The following is an 8526-nucleotide window of genomic DNA, read 5'->3' as shown; positions in this document are numbered from 1 at the left end:
GTTTCAGGATTGTTGTATTCTCTGTTCGGCTTAGTTTTTCGGATCTTTGCTGTGGAGGGACGGCGTGGTGCTTCTGCCTAGAGCGCCATTTTTCCAGAACTCAGTATCATGGTGTTTTAATTTCAATTCCCTAATTGCATATAATTTTGAGCGTCTTTTTACATGCTTATTTTCTATCTGTATATTTTCTTTGATGAGGTGTTTGTTTAGGTCTTTTGCCCATTTTGTAATTTTGTTATTTGTTTTGCCAATGTTAAATTTAAAGTGTTTTATATATTTTGGATACAAGTTCTCATCAGATAGGTGTTTTGCAAATATTTTCTTCCAGTCTGTGGCTTGGACTTTCAGTCTCTTAACAGTGTCTTTCACAGAGCAGAAGTTTTTTATTTTAATAAAGTCTAACACCAATTTTTTCTTTCATATATTGTGCTTTTGATGTTGTATCTAAAGCTCCTCACCAAATCTGAGGTTACCTACATTTCCTCCTGTGTTATCTTCTACTAGTTAATGTTGCTTTGCATCTTACATTTAGGTCTGCGATCCATTTTGAGCTAATTTTTGTGAAAGATGTAAGCTGTTTCTAGATTCTTTTTTTTTTTTTTTTTGCATGTGAAAGTCCAGTTTTCCAGCACCATTGTATTCTTTGTCAAAGATCAGATGAACATAATTGTGTGGATCTACTTCTGGGCTCTGTAGTCTGTTCCATTGATCAATTTGTCTACTCTGTTGCCAATACCACACTGTCTAATGGTTGTATTTGCAGTAAGTCTGTAAGTTAGGTAGTGTGAGTCCTCCAACTCTGTTGTTCAGTATTGTGTTGGCTACTCTGGATCTTTTGCCTTTCCATATAGACTTATAGATTCAGCGTGTCAGTATCCACAAAATCACTTACTGGAGTCTTGACTGGGATTGCACTGAATTTATAAATCAAGTTGAGAACTGACAGCTTAATAATATTAAGTCTTCTTATCCATAAATGTGGAATATGTTTCATTTATTTAGATCTTTGATTTCTTTCATCAGTGTTTTATTGTTTTCCTCATATAGATCTTGTACATATTTTGTTAGATTTATACCTAAGTATTCTATTTTTGGCTCTTATGTAAATGGTATTATGTTTTTAACTTCAGATTCCAATTATTCATTGCTTGTATATAGGAAAGGCAATTGACTTTTGTGTATTAACCTTGTATCCTGCAACCTTGCTCTGATTTCTTATCAGTCCCAGGATGGTTTTTTGTTTGTTTTGTTTTGTCAGTTCTCTGGGTTTTTCTACATAGACAATCATATAATCTGCAAAAAAAAAAAAAAAAAAAAAAGGTTTTCTTTCTTCCTTCCTCATGTGCACACCTTTTACTTCCTTTTCCTTTCTAATTGCATTATCTAGGACTTCCAGTACAATGTTCTAAAAGTGGTGAGAGGGGACATCCTTGTCTTGTTCCTGATCTTAGGAAGAAAACGTCTAGTTTCTTAATTTTTCATATTTTACGTTTTTCTTTCAAATAGAATGTAGCTGTATTTTTTTTTTAACCCAATCTGATCTTTTATGACTATCAGTCCATATATATCTAATCTTTTATGGATATGGTCTTTTACGATATCAAGTTCTTTCACACTTAGTATAGTGCTTATCTATTGCTGCACAGCAAATTACCCCAAAGCATAGTGGCTTATGGTTTCATAGTTTCTGTGGGTTAGAAATATGAGAGTAGCTTGTATGGCTTAAAGGAGTCCTGTTGGCAAAGTGGTTAAGCGCTCTGCTGCCGATTTAAATGTCGGTGGTTCAAACCCACCAGCCACTCCAAGGGAGAGAGATGTGGCAGTCTGCTTCCATAAAGATTGCAGCCTTGGAAACCCTACGGGGCAGTTCTACTCTGTCCTATAGGGTCTATGGCAATGTATTTGGTTTGGTTTTGGTATTCCCTGGCTCAAGGTCTCTCATGAGGCTGCAATCAAGGTGTTGGCTGGGGGTTCAGTCATTTCAACACTCAACTGAGGGAGGACCTGCTTCCAAGACCCTCACCTGGCTGTTGGCAGGCTGATAGTTCTCACTGGCTGAAGACATCAGTTCCTTGCCATGTGGCCCTCTCCAAATGTCAGCTCACAACATGGGAAGCTGACTTCCTTTCCTCAGAGCAAGAGACCAAGAGAGTAAGAGAGCACAGCCTAGGACAGAAACCAGTCTTTTTGTAACCTAATCTCAGAAGTGACATTCCACCACTCTTGTTGTACTCTATTCATTAGAAGAAAGTAACTTGATCCAGCCTATACTCAGGGGAGGGGATTACACAAATGTGTGACTACCAAGAGACAGGAATCAGTAGGCCACCTTGAAGGTAGGCAGTTCAAATCTACCAACAAGACCACAAGGTTTCTCCTGATTCACATAGCTGCAGGGGCTGGTGAACCCAGGATCAGCAGGTGGGGGAACAGGACTCTTTCTTGCAGGCTGTGAAGATCAAGGAATTCCAAGATCAACAGGTAAATTGCTATCTCAAGTCCCAAGAACCGCAGATGAGATGACAAGAGGCAGCTGCTGGATCTGGAACAAGCCAAAAACCTTGGCAAGGCAAGCTGGAAGTAGCCAGCGGAGGGTGGAGAGATGAAGCTGAGGGGGTGGTGAGCCGCCACAGGCCCCGCCCCTGCTGGTACCACTCAGCAGATTCCATTATGGGGGTGATCACATATCAAATTTCAACAGGGAAGCAATCACAACATTATACAACTGCCAAAACACTGAGAATCATGGCCTAGCCAAGTTGACATACAATCTTAACCAACACATCCATTAAATAAAAAGTATAGTACATATTATTTATTTTGTATTTTTTCTCCTTTTTGTTTTTGTCATTTTTTTATATTTCTAATATCCCAATGCTTCTCCAATGATTATTTTGAATATGCACTCTATTTTTCCTTCTTATTAATTGTAATTTTCCTGTTCTCTGCTGTCAGATACATACGAAGCTAATATTTTTTAAAATAAGGAGCCAACTATACATACTCATAAAACTCTATTTCATCACTGTATCACCCCACAAGAGAACTCCTTTAAAATAGATTCACTTTGCCAATTCCTATGTCTTTCATCCCATGGTGATCTTTAAAACTTCCCCTCTCTGCCCCACCCCAGGCAATTCCAATATTTTGCTAAAATGACTTAACACTTACTAGAAATTTCCCTTAGAATCTATCTCTTTGTTTCAAGATTTCTCATTTGCATATATATTTCCTATTTCTAAAATGTCTAGCCTTATCCATTCATACACACACACATACTTATACAACACACACATCCATATACACACATAGCAGTACACATACATAATACATACATGCACACATACAAATACATATAACACGCATACACACACGCACACATATGCATACATACACATGCATACACACATATATACACATACATACACAGATACAGATAGACACACATAATTGACAGTTTGTTTCCCACCACCATTTCCCCTTGGTTTTATGATCTGCTATGTTGAAGACTCTTTTCAGTTGATTTGTTAATGTATTTTCTCAACTTTTTATTGAGGTATAATATACATATGTAAATTGCATGATTCATAAGTGAACAACTCGATGAGTGACCACAAAGTGAACACACCCATGTAACACTCACCCAAGTCAGGAAATAAAATATTACCAGCACCCCAGAACTCCACTCCAGCCCCTCCCATCAATACTCCCTCCCTTCACCCCTAAAGTAACCAGCACGCTGACGTTTAATGCCATATTGGTTTTGTCTGTGTTTGAATTTTATATAAAAGGAATAATGCAGCATTTATTCTTCTGTGCCATTCCTCCTTAACTCAACATTGTGTTTGTGAGATTCATCCACGTAGCTATAGTTCATTTTCATTAATACAGGGCATTTCCTTATGTGAATTACCACAATTTATTTATCATTCTACTCTTGGTTAACATTCTGGTAGTTTCTAATTTGGGGATCATTACAAGCAATGCTGCTGTGAATATTTTTGTACACATCTTTTGGTACACGTGGGCATGAATTTCTGTCAGCTCTATATCTAGAAGTTAAATTGCTGGTTTGCAGGGAATGCGTTTTTCAACTTTAATAGATACTTTCCACTTTGTTTTGCAACTTTAATAGATAGTTCTCATTTCCAATGGTTGTACCTCTTTGACTCCCACCAGCAGTATACAAAAGGTCCTGGTTCATTTGGGTTTTTTTTAAGTTAGCACTTGTTTAAGTTTAACAAAGACTTCCTTGAATGCTTTGCACCTATAATAAAAGTATCTGGGGTTTCTAAACTTTGCCTGGACCTTATTGGTCTCAGAAATTAAGAGTCCTGATACCACAGCTAGTATGGCTAGCGTTGAATGCAAAGAACAGGATGAATCAGATTATTCTTACCACCTGGAAGTTCTTTCATTTCTTCTTCCCCATGAAATTCCATAGTAATTGCAACAGTTAAAATCCAGCAGGCCCTGGAAACTTAATGAAGATAGCCATATTCTCATGACCAAAATTACTGGACCGTAATGATCCTTTTATTTCAGCAGTTTTCACAATGGGCATGGACTATTAATGGCTCGTTTATTTGATTTCTATATGGGCAATTCTGGAAATGATCAAAAATATCAAATGAATTCTTTAATGGGTCACTCAATCACAGTTATCAAAGCCAGTCTTGCTTCTTTCTTCTAGCTGATTGCAGCCACTATCATCTTCTAGGATTTTTTCCTCAGTGTGGAATGTAATTTATTTGTTCATTTATTCTTTTGTTTAGTCTTTCAATAAGGATTACCCAGCTCTTCGTCAATGCTCTGCCAGGAGTCAGAGGAGAATAAGATGAAGACGAGGTCATGGATGTTTCCTGTTTAAGATGGCGTGTATTGATTGGGCTTTGGGCTTCATTCTCCTCCCTCAAACCCCTTCAAAAACAACCAAAACAAGACGAAGTATAAAGAAATATCCTGTGAATCACACCTGCCAACTGCTGCCCTCCCTGGTCAGAGGCTTGAGTGTGGTGGGGCAAGATGCAACAAGGCTTGGGGACAGTAGCATGTCCTCATGAAGACCCATTTCAACACCCTGGGAAGTTGGATCAGAGGCGGCCGTATCAACTAATCACTCCTGTTGCGCCCTGCAGAAAGCCTATTGTTGGAGTTAATTGCCGTCGAGTGATTACTGACTCATGGTGACCCTATGTGTGCAGAGTTGAACTGCTCCATAGGGTTTTCAAGCCTTTGAGAAGCAAATCGCCAGGTCTGTCTTCTGAGGGGCCTGTGGGTGGGTCCAAACCAGAAACCTTTCAGCTAGTAATCAAGCACTTAACTATTTGTGCCACCCAGAGACTTACAGTAGGTGTTAATTGAATTGCTGTTTCTCAAGAACAGAACAGGAAAAAATAAACAGAAAATACTCAAAGGTAGAAGAAGTCTCTTTGATGAACTAAAGAAATGTTTGACTATGCAAGTCGACCCAGAAACAACACATTCAGGAAAATCCACAGGAAGACGCAGCCTGTGAAATTACAGTATTTTAAGGATAAAGAATCATGTAAGTATTCAGGTAGACAAAGCAAGTTATATTTATGGAGGGAAGTCAGGTTCCCTATAATAACCAGAAGTACCAGAACACAATGGAGCAGTGTCCCCAAAATTATTATAGTCAAGTTGTCCTGCAAGCGTAAAGGCCACAAATATTCCCAACCTTTAACAATCTAAGTGCTACTGTATCAATAAGATATTTTAAACAAGATTTTTAAACACATGGTACAGCAACAAAAAGCTTAATAAAATTTATCCAAGAGACCAATCAAAATAGAGCACTCAGGAATGGGAAAAGGATTGATGTTGAGTAGGCAATTCATTCAAGTATATAACTATGGAATAAAAATCATTGTGATGAGTAGTGATTATAGGAAAGGATATAAATGTTATAACCATGGAAAATTAAAACTCATATATAATAACACCAAATGCTGGTGAGAATGTGAAGAAACTGGATCACTCATAAATTATTGATGGGACTATAAAACTGTACAGTCCCTCAGAAATCTGGTAGTTTTTATCAAACTAACCATGTGCTACCATATAACCCAGCAATTGCACACTTGGGCATTTATCCCAGAGAAATGAGAACGTATACTAACACAAAAACCCTGTATATGAATGTGCATACAAGCTTTATTTGTGATAACCAAAAACTAGAACAACCCAATTGTCCTTCAATGGGTGAATGGTTAAACAAACTATGGTACATTAATACAGTAGAATTGTATTGTTGTTAGTTTGCATTGGAATTGCCTCAGCAACAAAAAGGATCTAACTGTTGATACACCTAGCAACTTGAATAAATCTCAAGGAAATTATGACAAAATGACAGAGATAGAGCACAGATTTTTGGTTCCCAGGGGTTAGGAAAGGGGGAGAGGAGTAGAGCTGGCTATGAATCTGTTCTGTATCTTAACTCTGCTGGTAGTCACACAGATCTACACATGTAATAAAATTGTATACAGCTAAACGCACACACAGGAGTGCATATAAAAAGTGAAACTAAATAAAGTCTGTGGATTGTATCGATGCCAATTTCCTGGTTATGATATGGTACTAATGAAAGATGTTGTTACCTTTGCGGGAAATTGGGTGAAGAGTCCATACAATCTCTCTGTATTATTTCTTATGACGGCATATGAATCTACAATTACCTCAAAAGTATAAAATATTTTAACAATTATATAAATAAAAAAATTTTAAGTTATGAGAAAATAAATAACTAAAGCCTAATGTTGAAACATTTAATCAGAAATAATCATTTTTAATCTCTTAAAGTTTTTCTCAAATCTCTGTCTTAAATTTAAAATTACTTAAAATTGTGATAAAAATGAATTTCAGTTGTTTCTTCAGATTCAGCTTTAGTTTCAGAAGTTCAAATAAAATTAAATGTGATTTAAATCATATTTAATTTATTTTGAAATAGCAAACACAATTCTATTTTTCTAAAATTATTCCTATTTTTTTATCTTTATATCTGCAGCTACACATTAAGAGACACTTAAAAAAAATATGCACCTAATGCTAGAAGGAGTCCCTGGGTAGTGCAAATGGTTAAAGCACTCAGCTGCTAACTGAAAGATTGGAGGTTCAAATCCACCCAGAGGCACCTCAGAAGAAAGGCCTGGTGATCTACTTCCGAAAAATCAGCCATTTAAAACCCTATGAAGCACTGTTCTGCTCTGACACAGGTAGGGTCACCATGAGTTGGACTCATCTCAAAGGCAACTGGCTTGGTTTTAATGCCAGAAATTGCTATTGCTCAGTAATGGGATTTGAGGTAAGTTTTTCTACCTTTCTTTTGTATTTTTCCATATTATGTGACTTTTTAATTATGAATGTGTGTCTTTTTATAAAAACAATAAAATCACTATCCTAAACAAACAACAACAACCAAAAAAGAAACAAAAAAAAGAGCAGTCCCCGCCCTTGAGGAGGTCATTTTCTACTAGGATGACAAGAAGGTAAACAAAAGATGTAAAAGGAGGGTCAAATTTCCGTGGAGCCCCAAGAAGGAGGAAACGAATGCAGTATGAGGTCGGGAATGAAAGAGGCCACCCAGGGGTAATGAAGTTTTTACAATATTGTTTTTTAAAACGTTCATTTCTTGGTAATTTTACAAGTTCTGACTGGAAAAAGCACACTTTTCTAAATCTGTTCCAAGTCAGACTTTCCTCTGTAAAATCTACTTTGGTTAGTTTTGATAATTTCTTGACATCACTTTGTAAAAACTGAAAAACTGTAGGTGGACTAGCATGGATTTGGAGGGCAAGATGTTGGCTATTTATTTTAACGAAGAATAATTTTAATAAGTATACCCTTACTTGAGTAAGACACGTCTCAAAAATTCATTTTCATCATTTGAACATCCATTTTCTTTTTGTCTTTGTAAAAGATGTTATTAAAGCCAGACTCTGCAGGGTGCCAGTGACCTACTTTTTTTGTTTATATAGAAAGTAAAAAGAGGCTTTCAGATTTTTAATTTTCATTATTAGTTGAAAATTTTCATAGTAATTTGGATTTTCCTAATTATTAAAGAGAAGGTAATCATTTATCCCTTTATCTTAATCTCTGAACATACAACTCATATATTTTTACTCTGAACTTGGTGCCATACCAAAAACTTTTGTACTAGCAGGAATACATCATCTAAATCTTTCGTTCAATCTATGTCTAATATTTGTACAATTGACTGTGCATGTCGCCATCTATTTACAAGGCTTAATTGTGTAGCAACATAATTGGCCATCATAAAATTATGGAGCTGGGCATTCATCATGCCAATCTTGCCCACAATCCTTGCTAAACTGACATATGGTCATTCAGCTGCTGCTTAAGCACCTGTAGTTTCACGAAACTCACCACTCACCAGGTGGTCGATTTCAATAATTGGAAAGTTCTGTACAATCTAAACAGAAATATGTTTACAGAATTGATCTCGTTACTCTATAGACATAACTTGTATATTTTATAGTAATTGTT

The sequence above is a fragment of the Trichechus manatus genome, unplaced genomic scaffold (genome assembly GCF_000243295.1).
Source record: "Trichechus manatus latirostris isolate Lorelei unplaced genomic scaffold, TriManLat1.0 scaffold00114, whole genome shotgun sequence".
NCBI lineage: Eukaryota > Metazoa > Chordata > Mammalia > Sirenia > Trichechidae > Trichechus > Trichechus manatus.
Note: the sequence above shows the minus strand (reverse complement) of the source record.